Here is a 20,514-nt window from a genome sequence, read left to right on the forward strand (position 1 = left end):
TCTTTTTTCACGTATTGTAAAACATTCTCTATATTTATTTCTCAATCGAACCCTATAAAATCTGTCATTAATACGGCTACTAAGCATTATTAATAAGTGCAAAGAGTCATGTCTGGAAATGTCCTTATAACGAGGTAGTCCTTTTTCCAAGGTGAAGTTCCTATGTAAAACCAAGAGAGAGCACCTAAAGAGGTGCAAACTATTTACATTAGCAGTTCCGAATCACTCAGCGTCCATGATCTCCACAGTTCAAAGGTAATAGAAGAACGCTGCCAACAAAACTGGGCAACAACGGGATCAACAAATAAACATCATAATCAAAAATAGAAAAATTAGAAAAGCTGGAAACTTGCTAATACCCTCCTGGGCAACAAAAGTTAGTTCAAATCAACATTATAGCTAGTTATCCCCTCCTGGGTTTCTAGAAGCTGGTTGCTTGGGCTGCTTCCAAGGGAGATGTTCTGGGTGTCCACCAGATGTGATTGCAGTGGTTGAAGATGCTGCCTGAGGTACAGCAGGGGTGGTTATATCAGCTGTTCTTGGTGATGTCTCCACCACCAGTAAGTCGGTAGGAGTGGTAGCTGGTATCAATGGATAAGGTTCTTCATCCTCAGGGAGTATTGCTGCTCTGGTCCTTGGTCTAACATCTAGGGATGTCGTGGCCTGTTGTCGTAGGTAGGATACATGAGGGTTTTGCAGCTGCGGCCAAGAGAACCCATGATGCGTTTCAATGTCCTGAAGCGGCCTAGACTCTTCCAAGCCCTGAAGCTGGATGGTGGGATACCACACCCCAGGAGGAGGTGCAGTACCTCTGTGGCGACTGAGCCTCAGGGGCGCCACATCTCCGTTTACTCTTTGTCTTGTCCCTAGGTACTGCCAGGTCATGTTCTCACTACACTAGTCTCAGGTCTTTGTGGGTCGCCCTCCCAGGGCGGTGGGGAACTCGGTACCGGGCCGGGGTCAGGGGAAGGTGTCACAGCAGCAGTGACCCGGTCCGTGGCCCTGGGCGCCCAAATCAATGGCGGTTGCGGTTTGTAGTGTAATAGTTCGTGACGCCACCCGTGGTGTTCGGCAAGTGGGATATTAGGTCGACGCTGCATGCAGATCCTCTGGGGCTGGTGGTGTGTTGCAGCATAGATGTTGTAGCTCACCACAGGTGAAGCTGTAGCCCCAGGGCAGTGTAGTATTAATAGATGAGGAGAGGTACAGGCGGTGTGGAAACTGGTACCCAGATGTAGCAGTGCTGAGTGTGCTGGCGCAAGAATAAATGGAGGACACCAGGGCCTGTAGTTCCAATGCTTTACTCACAGTCAGTAGGGCACACAGATGCCTGCCTCCGTGCCGTGTCCTCCGGGTCAGGGTGTCATGGTTTGAACAGGGTTTTTGCCCTGCACTCACAGGGTTAAGTATTCGTGGCCTCTTTCTGGATCTGGGAGGGGTATTTATACTCACTCTTTACCAGGGTTCTCTGTCAGCTATACTGTTGTTCTGGTGTGTCTGATCCCTGGTGTGCGTGTATTCTGCGTTGCTTGTTTGCTTCCCGTGTATGACCCGGTCTGTTCCCTCACTCTGTACTCCGTCTCTCGCTTTGGTACTATTGTCTTCTCCGGTTCTGACCTCCTGGCTTGGCTATCGTTACTCCGTTACAGTTTGTCCCTATTGTACCGTCTATTGCCCGTTCTGTTTTTCTGATCTATTGCTACGTCCTGACAATCCATTCTGTCTAACCCTTTGGTACTGTATTGCTATCTTGTGCTTTGACCCTGGCTTCATCTGGTTTCTGTCTCTGTCTATGCCCCTTGGTAACATTGTCCTGTAGTTACCTTTCTAGGAGTTTCCCTGCAGCTCTTAGCTCTGGGGAGCTTAGGCCACGCCCCCAGCAGTCAAGTGCTTCAGGTCCTGATACTCTGAAGCACGCATCGTCACCGCTGCTGCCCTGCTCCACAGATATCTTTGAGCACTGTTTTTGTACTCAGGACACCCGCACTGGCTCAGTGAGCAAGTGCAGTGCGTGGCTCCTAACACAGGGACTCAGTCAACCCCCAGGCAAGATAGAAGGCTCCTCTCCAACACTCCGCCAACATGTACCTCTCTGAACGTCTCCTCTATTGCGCCTTTAAGTGTGACGATCTCCTAGGACTAAGTTACGATGGAGTTCCTCCTTACAGATGTTCCTGTGTTCTCTACTCGTATGGCAGACAGCTGTAGCCTGCTTCGGGGACTCCCTTCTCCTGAGTCCCGGCTCTCTATTCAGATGCTGTTGTGCCACAAGTCTTAGATGGGAGTAGTGCATTTACAGCCAACTACTCCACCGGTGTCTGCTGCAGAACCGTAAGTGTCCATACAACCTCGGGGACCGGGTCCCGGCCTTGTGCTGAGAACCTATAGGCAGGGTTCCTCTTCCAACCCACGTATCCTCTCTGTTCTCTACTCCTTCGTTCCATACTTGACTCACTTTCTTATGGAAACTTAGGTTACAGTTCTACGTCTTTCTCCTTTCTCTCCTTTCCCGTGCCAGCTGGCTCAGGTCACTGAGGCAGCTGCAGCACTCCTTCCTGCATCCCTTCTTCCAGGGATCCTCACTCCTCCCGAAGTGTCCTACTACTCCGCCGACCTTCTATCTGACTCAGAAGGACTGACCTGTAATCCTACACTTTCCCACTCTTTTATATGCCTTAACTCCACCCACCTCCCAGCACATCCAGTTTTCCAAGCAGGGAACCACCAAAGGTGCTCTGCTACTCTCTAAGTACAGAGCCGCTTGTGGCTGTGCAGAACTACCCTGTGTGTGTGGGGTACAGGTGTTGGAGCGTGGAGAGGAGTTACCACCTTACCTGGATGGTGGGGCACTACACCTTAGGAGAAGGTGCAGTACCTCTGTGGCGACTGAGCCTCAGGGGCACCACATTTGCGCACTGCATGTCTTCTAACTGCACTCCCTGCGCTCATTCATGTGACCCATGATAGCGCCCCCTAGGCAGCGCCAGTGACACCATAGGTGTCATCACAATTATTGCATAAATACCTGGCCCCGCTCTAGGACTACTCTATGGTCAGCACTGGCAGTGGAGTTGGTGGGAATGTCAGCATTACTGGGCAATACAAACTGGCTTCCAACTATCAAGCGAATGCAGTTTAAAATATTAACCATGATCTACAAGGCTGTCCAAAACTTATCTTCCTAATACATCTCCAAACAACTCTTCATGGTAATCTCCAGTCTTCATAAGATCTCCTTCTCTTCTCCACCCTTATACGTTGTCCTCACAAAACCATGTCAGAATTTTTACAAAGCATCCCCCATCCTCCAGAACTCACTCTCAGCACATCAGATTTCACAGCTGAAACCTTCAGATGCAACCAGAAAACTCATCTTTTCATCTTATCCCACAGTCTGCATTAACCTCACTGCCGTCTCACCACCACCGGAGAAGTTCCATCCCCTGAACCAACTGTCTCCTTCCCTAATGCCTTGTAAATTGTAAGCCTGTGAGGTCAAGATAATCTCTTCCTCTGTACCAGTCTATTACTGTTAGTTTTTATTTTTTTATTAAACTTGTATTTAATATCTGTTAGGAGTCAGATTTCTGCCCTTGCTATGCAGGAATCAAGACCCTCACATTCTGCAGTCTCCTGCTCTTTGTCTACTGCAGAGGAGATTGCAGAGGAGATTGCTTTGCAGCGACTCTCTCCAGAGGTTAATTCCTTCGTTCCATCCTCTGAGCATGCTCATGGGACGATCTCCCATTGGAGTTCGGGAGTCAGGTGCTCAGGTCCAGATTCCATTGGCTCAGCTCAGAGATCTGGAGACTTCCGGAAGGACCCGTTTGCTATAAAAAGCACGCATGGCTGTTCCGTCATGCGCTAGTATAGTCATACTTGCTGCTGTGTGTATGTAGATGGATGCATGATCTGGTGAATGACTCATTTGAAACCCCTATCCTTGGATATTATGACTGTGTGTGGGTCACTCTGCGGCACTGTCCACGCCGCGCTGCAGTTGCAGCCTATTTGTGCGTTCGTGGTTGTGACGTTCTACACACGATTACCTACGGTAGGTCTAGACGGACATAGTGCCGCCATCTTGGTCTACTCCTGTGACCGCATTACCGTGTGTGTTACTCTGAGTACCTGTGACACTAACAGGCTCAGCCTTATTGTGTTTTCTCTTTCTGTGGCAGCTCTGTGATTCAACAGAGATTGCTCTGTGCACCTGGGTGACGTCAAACACTGTGCACACTACCGCCATATTGCTCTGTTATCACCTAGCTGCGGTTTTTCCATCCACCGCACGGTGGACCCCGAGCGGCGAACACACTTTATTTATATTTTTATTTAGTGTGTTTGGCCGTTCCTAACAATATCTATGTTATATGTATGCAAACCCTCTTCATAGTTGGAAGAGCCACAATGTTCTCTTTATATAAGCTTCACTATGAGGTCTTGCTTTTTGATGAAATGAGCTGTAGTTTATTTATATGCCATTTTGCCAAAACTCTATGCAAGCTTTACATTTGTATTAGCTTTTTATGGTTTTAATGGAGAAAGAAAAAAAGAATCAAGTTATTTTTTTTTACTCCATTTACCGGTCACTATAAATTATAAAAAATCTGTTTGCAGTATTACAAGTATATCAAATATGACCAGGTTATATACCTTTTGTGAAACTTATTTTAAAAAATTCTATATTATAAACATGTGATTATTGTAATTGCCATTTTCTAGGAAACAAATTGACAGTTATTTTACCCCAAGAATTATAAGTGGACTTTTTGGTTGTGTTTGTATTATCTATTTTCCTTTGATTTGTGTGGCTATCCTTTGCCCCTCTTAGGGTTCTGATAATAACCTCTATATATGATTTTGTTGCACGCAGTGTGTGCTAATTTGGCCATGTTATATGACAGGAGGTATCATAATTTTGCTGTTCTCAGTTAGCTACCATGTGATTTAGATTCTTTATTTTGTTTAACAAGATGTCACGTTTACAACCAAATGTCTTTTTTCAGAATTTTTATTTTAACTTGTGCGAGATTTTATTGCCTTCAGCATTAATGGCTTACTACAAAAGCTTCTGCCTGCTATGCTGCAGGTTGTGAGTTAGAATCCTGGGAAAGCACAGACTCCAAGAAAAGCAAATTACTAACAAAATATCAAGAAATCTATTGAGCACAATCAGATGTTGGGGTTCAATGTCTTGAATTGTAGGAGTAAAATGTACCATGCAAAGAAATCACAGGATACTGAGGAGTGTCCTAAAAAACATGTGACTGGGTCCCGATCCTCTATGGGCCTCTGTGCAGGTGAACTGGCTGCTGATACCTGTTGATGACCCTGGACTGTCTGTCTTAACCATTTGCTTTCCTGATGATTCTGACTCCGTCCTCCTGGATTCTGACCTCAGCTATCCTTCCTATGTCCCCACTTTTTGATTTTGTCTAGTAGGTGCACTCTTTGGTTTTAACATGGCTTCTTTCCATACCAGCTTCACCCACTAGCAGCTATTTCGTGTATGCAGCACATTGTAAGTCCCTATTATAAATACAGATTTCTGTATAGGGGCGAAAGTTTGAACAAAATCTGTCCATGGAAGCCCTATTAAGAATTGTCATGTTTCCACAAATAATTCACCCTTACCATCAACGTTCCAGTACAGTATTTCACAAATGTTGAATATTTCAAGTTGAAAATCTTCAGTAATAACAGATATTAGCGCAAATCTTGTGACTGCACTGTTATTGACATGTACATCAAGGTTTCCATGATGTAATACATTAATTCATACTCAATCCAAGGAGTCATTCCCTTTGGGTTCAGTTATTCATGTGATTTCCCTATCAAGTTATCAGTGCAAAGTTTAATCTGTCTCTAGAAGTCGTTATTATTATATTGTCTGACTGTTCATTATTTATCCCTGATCATCATTGTGGATAACTTTACTGCACTTCCAAAGTAGTAGATGTGACCACTGTAAGGTCAACTTTTGCATTACAGCCTACATAAGGAATCAGCTACAATGCTTAATAAACCATAAGATAAATGTGTCAACTGACCCATTGTAGACCTATTGCTAAAATTACATTCTTATAGTAAATATTTGTTAAGAACTTTTATTTTCAAAGTCACTGTGTTTATTACAAAAATCTTAAAATTTAAGTTATACCACTGATGATTACTGATCTTCACAATAGGCTTAGGACTCCATGTTCTTTATAGATTATATCACATGCAGTATTACAATGAAAGCCAAAAGTTCTGTAAGTGGATACCACTTTATCCATCATTGCTAATCTAATAGGTGAAGATTACAGTTTATCTCCTCCTCCTCCCTGCACAATAACCTCTGCGCAGATCACAGAGCATTCTTATAACACTTTACCATAAAAGTTGGTAAAATTTCCAGTACATAGGTTCTATGCTTCTTTAAAGCAAATTTCTGAACTGTCAGCAGCTCAGAGAAGGTGGTGGCCCCCTAATCACGTACATAAACTAAAGTTAAAAAAAAATGATTAGGAAAAGAGAATGTTCCTAAAACTATGCTAAGAATCATATAAATGGAGCCTGTTAAAGTGTAATATTCTGTGGCGGCCATTGAGATGTACTACATGATTGATAAGAGACCATCATATCGAGAATCACTGCTTGTTAGCATCTCTCTTTTTTTGGCTCATACAGAAGTCCCAAGTAAAGCCAACCCCTGCATGATGTTCATATATCCTAAAAGGGTTTAATAGGGGGTCTAGATATAAAAAGCACTTTTAAAACATTGAATATTTAATTAGACATTTCTGATTGGTAGAGCTGCAACATATGTGGAAAAACCTACTGTCTCCTTCCACCTTCGCTTGTAGATTGTTAATAGTGTTGAGCATTCCGATACCGCAAGTATCGGGTATCGGCCGATACTTGCTGTATCGGAATTCCGATACCGACATCCGATATTTTTTCAATATCGGGCATCGGAATCGGAAGTTCAAAGTTGATTGACAGCCGAAATGACGTCATCATGATGCGCGGTGTGTGCGCATCATGATGCGCCGTCATTTCGGGCCTTCCGGGGGTCTCTGCCGGCCTGCCGGGGGGCTGTGTGGACTGCCCGGGGTCTGTACCGGCCTGCCGGGGGACTGTGCCGGCCTGCAGGTGGTCTGGGCACCCTGTGGGGGTCTGTACCGGCCTGCCGGGGGGCTGTGCTGATGTCCGGGGGTCTGTGCAGGCATCGCCCGATGGGACTACAAGTCCCATCGGGTGATGCCTGCTACCATGACAGTGATTGACACATTAGCCAATGATGGGACTGTAGTAGTCCCATCATCCGGCTAATGTGTTAAATGTTTAAAAAAAAAAAAAATACTACATACATACTACATACATACTACATGCATGCTACATACATACTACATGCTACATACATACCACGTATATACTACATGCATGCTACATACATACTACATGCTACATACATGCTACATACATGCTACATACATGCTACATACATGCTACATACATGCTACATACATACTACATACATACTACATGCTACATACATACCACATATATACTACATGCATGCTACATACATGCTACATATATACTACATGCATGCTACATACATACTACATACATACTACATGCATGCTACATACATACTACATGCTACATACATGCTACATACATACTACATACATACTACATGCTACATACATACTACATACATACTACATGCTTCATACATACTACATACATACCACATGCATGCTACATACATACCACATATATACTACATACATACTACATGCTACATACATACTACATGCTACATACATACTACATGCTACATACATACTACATGCTACATACATACTACATGCTACATACATACTACATGCTACATACATACTACATACATACTACATGCATGCTACATACATACTACATGCTACATACATACCACATATATACTACATGCATGCTACATACATACTACATATATACTACATGCATGCTACATACATACTACATACATACTACATGCATGCTACATACATACTGCATGCTACATACATGCTACATACATACTACATACATACTACATGCTACATACATACTACATGCTACATACATACTACATACATACTACATGCATGCTACATACATACTACATGCTACATATATACTACATGCATGCTACATACATGCTACATGCTACATACATACTACATACATACTACATATATACTACATGCATGCTACATACATGCTACATGCTACATACATACTACATACATACTACATGCTACATACATACTACATACATACTACATATATGCATCATACATACTACATGCTACATACATACTACATACTACATATATGCATCATACATACTACATGCTACATACATACTACATATATACTACATGCTACATACATACTGCATGCATGCTACATACATGCTACATGCATGCTACATGCATACTACATACATGCTACATACATACTACATGCATGCTACATACATACTACATGCTACATACATACTACATGCATGCTACATGCTACATACATACTACATACTACATGCATGCTACATACATACTACATAATACTACATGCTACATATATACTACATACATACTACATATATACTACATGCATGCTACATACATACTACATGCTACATACATACTACATACATACTACATGCATGCTACATACATGCTACATATATACTACATGCATGCTACATACATACTACATACATACTACATGCATGCTACATACATACTACATGCTACATACATGCTACATACATACTACATACATACTACATGCTACATACATACTACATACATACTACATGCATGCTACATACATACCACATATATACTACATACATACTACATGCATACCACATATATACTACATACATACTACATGCTACATACATACTACATGCTACATACATACTACATGCTACATACATACTACATGCTACATACATACTACATACATACTACATGCATGCTACATACATACTACATGCTACATACATACCACATATATACTACATGCATGCTACATACTACATATATACTACATGCATGCTACATACATACTACATACATACTACATGCATGCTACATACATACTGCATGCTACATACATGCTACATACATACTACATACATACTACATGCTACATACATACTACATGCTACATACATACTACATACATACTACATGCATGCTACATACATACTACATGCTACATATATACTACATGCATGCTACATACATGCTACATGCTACATACATACTACATACATACTACATATATACTACATGCATGCTACATACATGCTACATGCTACATACATACTACATACATACTACATGCTACATACATACTACATACATACTACATATATGCATCATACATACTACATGCTACATACATACTACATACTACATATATGCATCATACTGAGACTAGGGACTTACACTCGTGGACTGCTTCGGATCATGGGTGAGTATTTTTGTGGTTTGTTATGTTAATATTTATCCCGAAGCCATAGACGACAATGGCTTCGGGGAACAATGTGACAAGTATTGGTAAGTATGTTACTCTACGTTATATGTACTGTATGTCTATGTATGTATTGTATGAATGTATTGTATGTAGCATTCATGTAGTATGTATGTAGTATGTATGTAGCATGTAGTATGTATGTAGCATGCATGTAGTATGTATGTAGCATGCATGTAGCATGTAGTATGTATGTAGCATGCATGTAGCATGTAGTATGTATGTAGCATGCATGTAGTATATATAGTATATATGTAGTATGTATGTAGTATGTATGTAGTATATATGTAGCATGTAGTATGTATGTAGCAAGCATGTAGTATGTATGTAGTATGTATGTAGCATGCATGTAGTATGTATGTAGTATGTAGTATGTATGTAGCATGCATGTAGTATATATGTAGTATGTATGTAGTATATATGTAGCATGTAGTATGTATGTAGCATGCATGTAGTATGTATGTAGCATGCATGTAGTATGTATGTAGCATGTAGTATGTATGTAGCATGCATGTAGTATATATGTTGTATGTATGTAGTATATATGTAGCATGTAGTATGTATGTAGCATGCATGTAGTATGTATGTAGTATGTAGTATGTATGTAGCATGCATGTAGTATATATGTAGCATGTATGTAGCATGCATGTAGTATGTATGTAGTATGTATGTAGCATGTAGTATGTATGTAGCATGCATGTAGTATATATGTTGTATGTATGTAGTATATATGTAGCATGTAGTATGTATGTAGCATGCATGTAGTATGTATGTAGTATGTATGTAGCATGTATGTAGCATGCATGTAGCATGCATGTAGCATATATGTAGTATGTATGTAGCATGTAGTATGTATGATGCATGTATGTAGTATGTATGTAGTATGTATGTAGTATGTATGTAGCATGTATGTAGCATGCATGTAGTATATATGTAGTATGTAGTATGTATGTAGCATGTAGTATGTATGTAGCATGCATGTAGTATATATGTACTATGTATGTAGCATGTAGTATGTATGTAGCATGCATGTAGTATGTATGTAGTATGTATGTAGCATGCATGTAGTATGTATGTAGTATGTATGTAGCATGCATGTAGTATGTATGTAGTATGTATGTAGCATGTAGTATGTATGTAGCATGCATGTAGTATATATGTAGTATATATGTAGCATGTAGTATGTATGTAGCATGCATGTAGTATGTATGTAGTATGTATGTAGCATGTATGTAGTATGTATGTAGCATGCATGTAGTATGTATGTAGCATGCATGTAGTATGTATGTAGCATGCATGCAGTATGTATGTAGCATGCATGTAGGATATATGTAGTATGTATGTAGCATGTAGTATGTATGATGCATATATGTAGTATGTAGTATGTATGTAGCATGTAGTATGTATGATGCATGTATGTAGTATGTATGTAGTATGTATGTAGTATGTATGTAGCATGTAGCATGTATGTAGCATGCATGTAGTATATATGTAGTATGTATGTAGCATGTATGTAGTATGTATGTAGCATGTAGCATGTATGTAGCATACATGTAGTATATATGTAGTATGTAGTATGTATGTAGCATGTAGTATGTATGTAGCATGCATGTAGTATATATGTACTATGTATGTAGCATGTAGTATGTATGTAGCATGCATGTAGTATGTATGTATGTAGTATTTTTTTTTTTTTTTACATTTAACACATTAGCCGGATGATGGGACTACTACTGTCCCATCATTGGCTAATGTGTCAATCACTGTCATGGTAGCAGGCATCGCCCGATGGGACTTGTAGTCCCATCGGACGATGCCTGCACAGACCCCCGGACATCAGCACAGCCCCCCGGCAGGCCGGCACAGCCCCCCGGCAGGCCGGTACAGACCCCCACAGGGTGCACAGACCCCGGGCAGTCCGCACAGCCCACCGGCAGGCCGGCACAGACCCCCGGCAGGCCGGCACAGACCCCCGGAAGGCCCGTACAGACCCCCGAGAGGCTGTACAAGGGCAGGAAAGGGTTTTTCCAATTCCGATACCGGAAGTCTCATAGACTTGAATGGGACTTCCGGTATCGGCATCGGCGATACCGATACTTTTTTTAAAGATCGGCCGATCCATTCCGATCCGATATTTTGAAGTATCGGACGGTATCGCTCAACTCTAATTGTTAACCTTCTTGGGCAGGGACCTTTCTCCCTCTCACCAGTCTGTTTCTCCATTATGTTTCTTATACTTTTTCTTCAATTTCTTTTTCATCTCATGCATTTGTTATCTATTGTTATACGTATGCTATATAAACCCTGTTTGCATCTTTGTTTTTCATATCTACATCCATACAAAAAAAATTTAAATGATAAAAATATTACTAGAAATGTTTCTTATGGTGGGGTAAGTACACCACTGCCCCGGTCATTTCTCTACACTGTCCAGAGATTACAGCCTACGTCAATTAATTGATTTGAAAAATTGAAAATTTGGAAATTTACAAACATGCTTTCCCTCCAGGATTAAGACTGAACCACAAAGGGAATGATTCTGACCTTCATGCAATTCCTTTATGCGGTATATTATAGAGTAAAAGTGAGAAAACTCCTGAGTCCTTACAATATAAAGGATGAGCCAGAATAAGGACTAACAAAGATGAATTATCGTAAGGGCAAAGGGGACAATTGCACCATTGCCGGAGGACCAATATTACCTGGTAGATAAGGAGGTCTCCACCATCACTTACCAACCAATTAATCCTTCAAGTAACGGAACAAGTGTCACCTATGGCCCAATATCACCTGCACGTCTTTATAATTCCTTTGTATGGCCAACACTGGCAATAATAATAATAATAATAATACATTTTATTTTTATAGCGCCGACATATTCCGCAGCACTTTACATTTCAGAGGGGATTTGTACAGACAATAGACATTACAGCATAACAATAATCACATACAGTAGATTATAGCAAATACCAAGAGGAAAGAGGGCCCTGCTCGCAAGCTTACAGTCTATGAGGAAAGAGGGAGACACGAAAGGTGGGTGATAACAGTTTTCCTGATTGTATGGACCAGCCATAATGTTAAGTGTGTAACAGTACAGACACAGAGGGCTAATGGATGCATAAAGCATGTGGGAACATGATGCTGGGAACCTGGTTATGGTAAAACTTTTGGCTCTGCCACACAGGGATAGGTTAGGTTAATGTGTTGAGGCGATAGGCCAGTCTGAATAAATGCGTTTTCAGGACACGCTTAAAATTGTGGGGATTGGGGACTAATCGTATTGACCTGGGAAGTGCATGGCAATGTACTTCTTAGAATGGCAATGTCTATCTATCTAGCCATCCATCCATCAATCCATCAATCTTTCTATCTCTACTGTAGTTTATTGAAAACCACTAAAATAAATTCCAAACAACTGGATTAAAATTCTAATAACTGTATTTCCTATTATAAATCTGTGTTCAGATAAATTATATAAAACTCGTGTGTTTCAGCAGTGATGCTAAACGGACAATTTATCATTGTAACTGAATCAGTTTTGTGACTTTTCTGCCATTTTTCACAGACTACAGAGTTTGAATGGAGGAGACTCTTCTCAGAATCAGACCATTGTAGTGTCCGCTGCAATTTTCTCCACCTCCACTCATGGAGAAACATTTAGAAAGCACTCGATTGTGAACACGGTTCATGTGAACAGATCATACTAATTAGAGAAATTAAGCAACAGCTGCAATTTATTTATGGATTCTGACAGTAAAATATAGAATACTTATATTACAGTGCAATAATCCACATCATAAGCGCACATCTACATCATACACAGTGACTCCATAGACAGTGAACTATACTTCATACACATTCATGTCCACATCATACACAACCATGAACATACCATGCAAAGTGACAATCATTTAATATCATACACATCATCCACAATCACATATACAACATACACAAGAACATCCACATCATACATAGTCATATACATAAGAACATCCATATCATACACAGTGGTATACACAGGCACATCCATATCATACAGGGTCACGTAAACATTATATATGGACTTATGCATTTCGTTCACACTCACACACCCCATGCACAAGCACATACACATCATACACAGTCACATCCACATCAAACTAAGTCATATATGGTCACATCTACATCATACATTGTCACATCCACATAAAACAGTCATATACAGTCACATCCACATTATACACAGTCATACATGGTCACATCCACATAATACACTATCACTGCATTTCATTCACGGTCACTATTACATCCACATCATACACTGTCACATCCACATTATACACAGTCATACATGGTGACATCCACATAATACACTATCACTGCATATCATTCACGGTCACTATTACATGCACATTATACACGGTCACATCCACATTATAAACAGTCACCAGCATATCATACACGGTCACATCCACATCATACACTGTCACCTGCATATCATACACTGTCACATCCACATTATACACAGTCATACACGGTCACATCCACATCATACACTGTCACCTGCATATCATACACTGTCACATCCACATTATACACAGTCATACACTGTCACATCCACATCATAAACAATCACATCCATGTGTAACACTCTAAGCATATAGAGAAGTAACCAGCATCAGTGAAAAATTCCAGGATCAAAAAGAAACCGCACTGCTTTCAACTAACTGACTGTAATCACTCTGACTAAAGGGATTTCACGAGCCCGATCCGTTTCTCTGTTTCATGACTCTAAGCAGAGTCTCTCTACTTTTTCTTTGCTTTCTGTAAAGTTGTTTTTTTTTTTTTTTTTAAGTCTTACCAGTTACTATGCACAGACTATATTCTTTCAGCTGTCAGGCTGTGTGACCAAAGTATTAAGACATATACACATAGACATGTGTGAATTATGAATCGTGTACGGACAAAGATGAACGGACTGGCCATGGGTCTCCCATCCTCAGAGGCATATATGACCCTCTTGAGTTAGGGTCAAGAGACCCACGATCAGTCCATACATCCGTCCTTATATGGACCATGTTTTATGGACAGCTGGATTTAGCCTTACCATTATGAAATACACTTGATCATTTTTCTACAAATTTTAGTCATTAGCTAGTTTATTTTTTTTATACTTCTCAGAATATTCTTTTTTGCTTACAACCCTAAGGGCTAGTGCACACCTTTGTCTCTACAGTAAAATATGCTATATTACACCATGCTATAGAGATTGGGTGCATAAATTATGCGACTTGTACCCCCAGGGGCACACCGCATGTCTTTTATTGGTATCACAGTTTTTATAAAGTGCTTTAAATAGGTGCATGCAGTATATATTGTCTTTGCTTTGGGAAGGGTGCTTTGATGTAATTTATTTGAGTATGGGGTACTTGGTTTAGAAATGCTGAGAAAAAAGTGCAATAAGTCATGCAGCAATATTTTTACTCAAAGGTTCCACATAAATAAATTAAAAAAACCTTTGTGTCCTTCCATGTGAAATAGCTGGTACAGCATGTGTCCATTACGGAGCCATACACCATGTTTTAGTGATATCGCCACGAGCACGAAGTCTTAAAGGGGTTTTTATGAAGATTGACTGTTTTCAAAAGGATAAAGGATAACTTACTGTTCACTGGGGACAACTGATGGGATTACCCTTAGATCCAAAAAATTGGGCTCATATCCATGCAGTGGAGGTCGGGCATGAGCACCTCTGCTTCATTCATGACATTGGTATTGTCGATCTTCTGGTGAGATAACCACATACCCAGCCCGTATGTCCCTTACCCCAAAACCTCCCTCATTGTGATTCTCAAATAAAAACTATGGAACTGTAGTTTGGATAATTTTGGACACAGCAGCCTTTATTTAAACAAACATATAATAGTAAATTCAGTTAATACTAGATTGGCCCGTGCAACATTTTCGCACATTGGTAGTCGGGGCGCAGGCAATTTTAGAAAAAGCAAGCTGGTCAAATGTAAATGTATTTCATGAGCTGATGAATACAGACAGGTATTTATATATGTAGATTGGTAATACAATAAATTGTTTTGATAAGTAGAGGCTAAAAAATGTCTTCCGGTTGAGGTGCCACCTGCAGGTCCTTGTGTCTTTCTGCAGGTTTATGAAAATGAATGTTTAAACTGTTTTTAGTGATAAAATAGTGAATGTGTGGTTTGTTTGGCTATTTTCTTGCTGAAGGGAGCAACTTTACCTTTCAAATGGTGTATAGTGTGTGGGGGGCGAAGCAATCGGTGAAAAAGCAGTGCATGTATACAAATGTGTTTGCATATGTGACTCACCTGCAGTGAAGTGTGCAATCCTCCAATGTGCCTGAAATAGCCTGGGCAAGCACTTGAGCAAGCTGGAAAGACCCCAAGGCAAATGTTTGGATTTGTTTGTGATGTCTGTAAGCAGCTTTGTGGTCGTGTGCTTTGGGGTAGTGTGCTGCCACCTGCAGGTAATTTGACCTTTTAAATAGTGTATCATTTGTTTGTGTGGGTTGAGTATGAACGAAGCAAGTGTGCAATTCAATAGGTAGTGCATGTTTACAAATGTTGTTTGCATATGTGCCTCACCTGCAGTGAAGTGTGCAATCCTCCAATTTTTCTAAAATAGGCTGGGCAAGCAGTTCAGCAAGCTGGAAAGCCCCCAAGACAAATGTTTGGATTTGTTTGTGATGTCTGTAAGCAGCTTTGTGGAAGTGTGCTTTGGGGTACTGTGGTGCCACCTGCAGGTCATTTTTCTGCAGGATTATGAAAATTAATGTTTAAACTGTATTTTGTGATGAAATCGTGAATGTGTGGTTTGTTTGGCTATTTTCTTGCTGATGGGGGCAAGTTTACCTTTCAAATGGTGTATCATTTGTGTGTGTGGGTGCAGTATGAACGGAGATACAAAGTAATCACCGAAAAACAGTCTTTAGAAATAATAGAATAGATAATAATGGTAGGGTCCTTGAAGCTCCCAAAGACTGGTGATTACCAAGACAGAAACCATAAACCAAAATCACTCCTAGCCATTACCACACTTGCTCGGAAGTACCATAGCAGAAAGGGTTCCATTGTACATTGAAACATCCAGGGACCCGACATTCCCTTGTCCTAATTCCCCCCCCCTCAAATTCACAAGATCAAAACCCATCTTTTTCCAGTTGAGGAATCCATATCCTAATGGATCCCCCAGACTATTTTAGAACCAACTTCAAGGACCTCCCAGCCGCCAAACACACCATGACCTGGAAATGTCTCATCAACAACCAGGAACACTAGTACTTAAGGATGGGTTGGACTGTCTCTAACCCCTGAGAGCGGAACAACGCGGGACCCCTCCCCACCTCCCTGCCTAGACACCCCCACTCCCTCCAACCCATTGTCATGCCGGCCTCCAACCATACACTGTACTCTGATTTAATGGTGTAATTTGTGTTTAAAATATGGAGAAAATTTGGGAAAATTTTCATAGCACGGGCAAGTTTTAGAGACAGAGATCACATGTACCCTAAAGTCAGGATAAGGCAAAAGCAATAATATTGCAGCCACTTCCTTGATGGATATTGCACTGCACACAAGGACTTTGGTGCCTTGTACGAAGAGCACGGAGGACTGTACCCGGTCTGACTTTATGGCATGTACAATGTACACCGCTCTGCTCCAATTGTACTATGACACCGCTACCCTGCAAAGCAATTGCACTCGCCAAACTAGATGCGGTAAAGGATGACTTTTTTACAAGTTATTTGATTACTAACTAATGTAATTAAAATGTAATATTAGAGCATTAATACGACATGTAATTGTTATCATTACACCATTACACATGGAATGTGATCTGTAGACTGAACATTTCCAGACTACACTGTTAGTAAACGCTTGCGAAAAGAACTGTGGAAAGCATTGCTACATTTCAAGCAGTCCTCACCTCGATGATACTGTGTACCCACCCAAATTAAATATGTCTAGGTTCATTCATAACACAGGCATCTTGGTACGAGCGAAGGTACCATGTGACTGCAGGAGTGTACGCTTACAAAGCATGAGTCACTCACCTCTGCGGCTCCGTCTTATAAATAGACCCATGCAGGTAAAACCGGGGAGTGTCAGGCAATAACCTAAATACTTAGCCATAAGCTAATCTTATACTCAGACACGTTCTCACACCGGGACCAGGTTTATTTATTGACAGGATAAGTGAAACTTTCACCGACCTCAAGAACAGGGGCTCTGCAGAGGTCCGTCAGGCACACGCAGCACCGCTACAAAAATTGTCTATGGGACTACGTGATATAGCTGAGTTCGGCTGTCCCATAGATAATAAATGGAGCAATGGTGCACCTTTACTCATCGCTCCATTAAAAGGAATCTATCAGAAGGATCAACCCTCCTAAGCCGTCTATATGGGCATGTAGGTCATGGGAAGCTGAATAAAATTATACCTTTATATCTGTGATCCAATGTCTTATTCCAGAGAAATCCACGTTTTTCTGTTAAGATCTATGGGTGGGACATAGATCTCCCAGAGAATCTGCCTCCAGAACTTATTTTAAATGAAAGGGGGCGTTACCAGTGTGAGATGTAGATCAGGAGAGCAGTTCTGTCAGTCATTACATGTTTAACACTGGTAATGCCAATATTCCTTTAAAATAAACTCTGGAGGCAGATTCTCAGGGAGATCAGTGTCCCACCCATAGATCTTAAGAGCTCATTTACATATTAAGAAAAAAGTGTTTTTCTCTGGAATAAGACACCGGACCGCAGATATCAAGGTATCATTTTAATCAGCTTCCTATAACCTTCATACTCATACAGACAGCTTAGGAAGTATGATCCAACTGATAAAATACCTTTAACTCTTTTCTCAGCATCATTGAGGTTCTCAGATGGGAGACCCCCAGAAATCAAAAGGCTGTGAGAATACCGTTTTAAAGGCAATGTGATTTCTTTTTCCCACATGAACAAAATAGCTACAGACTACAGTATCATATATCACTCCTTTCTCAAAAAGGGATAGCACTGAAAAAATGACCATAAGAGCATTGACCTTTTCCATGTCATCCTGCAGTCTTGGTCGCTTACTAAGAGGTTTCTCACCATCTCCCAATGACTGAAGAAGTTTCGCTATAGAATCCAGTTAGTGCCATTAACTATTTGCATCTGTCATCAGTATCAGTCATAGTACAGTAGGCAGCATCTATTTTAGCTTTACAGAAACCTACAGTTGTTCTTATTTATTGTCAAATCCAACCACAATATCCGCTTCCATTAGGAGCCCACTGCGGTACCCAAAATTTACTTTACTAAAACCCACAGTATAATAATACCTAGATATATTATCAAATCCCACCAGAACACTAAGCTACAGTATAATTAAATCAATCCCATAATCAGTTGTATTATGGCCCCACTACAGCACTTAGCATATACTTTACAAAAACCAACAATATTATATCTAGCAAGATTATGAAAACCCAATACAGTACACAGTAATTATTAGATTGACCCTAGGTACCCAGTTACACTGTAATAATAAACCCAAGTTTATCATTACAGTACCAAGCAAGATGGCATTAGAAAAATTCAATCACAAATTTCAGTTCAATTATAAAGCCCTAATGCAGTATTCAGGTATGCCGTGAAACATCACCCATCTCATTTCCAACATAAATAACAACCATCGGAGTATTCAGGGACAATATGAAAATATTAAAGGGGTGCTCTCAAGTTTCGAAGTTGTCCTCTATGTTATACCCTATGGAAAGGATAGTGAATATCTACCGATCACTGGATGACAGACCGCTGAGATCCCCACCGGTCACAAGAACTGTGCCCATGTGAACAGAGCTATGGTTGATCATGGCACTGCTGCCTCATTCAATCTTAATGAGGTCCGAGGAATATAGCTGATCACTGCGCTCAGATGATCCTTGGTACATCCCTAAGAATTAATGGAGTGGCAGTGCCCATGATTGACCACTGCGACAGTCACATGAAGTTCATCACCGGGATAGGTGGTCGGACCCTCAGTGATCAGGAAGTTATTCCCTATCCAATGGATTGGCTACAAATTCTAAACTTGAGAACATCCCTTTAAGCACTGCGCAGTCATAGCTTGGCTGTCCTCACCTACAGCAAAGATTCAGATTATTGCCATAGCCCTATCACTAAATATCCTGGCTGACACAGTGAATTGTAGGGGTTCCTCAGGGCACCCTTAGACCTCAATATAAATGATTATAGCCGAGCATTATACATCACAATAACCAATCACAGCCAGACTCTACAGCCGGATAGCTATGACTATCCATTACAGGGGGTACAGACACCACTGACGCCATCACAGTGACTCCAATGTGCTTTTAACAGTTAGAATACCTGTACAGTATGATCAAAGTGCTGGTGTGAACAGAGTATTGTCAGCTGCCAGACGAGGGACTAGGATCTACCTGTATCTGGGTGGCAGTAAAACATTGGTCCTAGATCAGCAGGGTTGTGTCCTCAAAATGTAGCTATAATGATCAGTCCCCCCCCCCAACAATACCTTGTCCAGTGTCTGAGGGCCAGCAGCTGGGGCTGGCTGTCTCTCCTGTGCTCCTGGCTTTGTATGATGATATCCCGCTCTCCTGCAGTACCAAAGGTCTACAGGTATCTTGTGTGCACTGGCTGTGTACAGGCAAATGCTAAATTAAAGAGACAGTGTGTCTGGTTAAAGGTGACATTAGAAACATACCGCTCCCTGCAATATACAAAATGTAATGTCACATTCTTTTGTGCTATTTGCACAGCCACTCCCAGCGCTCGTAGCAAGGAATGTCACCGTGCACTAACAATATGCAGATATAAGCAGTCACCAAAACAAAAACACATACAAACAAACCGCGTAATGCAATAGGTAGATGGAATTCCCTGC

General features: G+C 40.9%; 1 protein-coding gene across 2 annotated transcripts in view; it reads right to left on the bottom strand.

Moving 5' to 3' along the window:
* The window catches only part of NGEF (neuronal guanine nucleotide exchange factor), a 257,073-nt gene extending 236,780 nt beyond the window's left edge, over positions 1-20,293 (bottom strand). Inside the window, exon 1 of one of the 2 annotated variants that reach the window (XM_073581245.1) lies at positions 20,146-20,293. The gene's annotated coding sequence lies outside the window, so the exon portion shown is untranslated. The remainder of the gene's footprint in view (positions 1-20,145) is intronic. The other variant, XM_073581246.1, reaches the window with a different exon arrangement.
* Positions 20,294-20,514: the final 221 nt, after the last annotated feature.

Source organism: Dendrobates tinctorius, unplaced genomic scaffold (genome assembly GCF_039654945.1).
Source record: "Dendrobates tinctorius isolate UK_male_01 unplaced genomic scaffold, ASM3965494v1 ptg000069l, whole genome shotgun sequence".
Taxonomy (NCBI): Eukaryota; Metazoa; Chordata; class Amphibia; order Anura; family Dendrobatidae; genus Dendrobates; species Dendrobates tinctorius.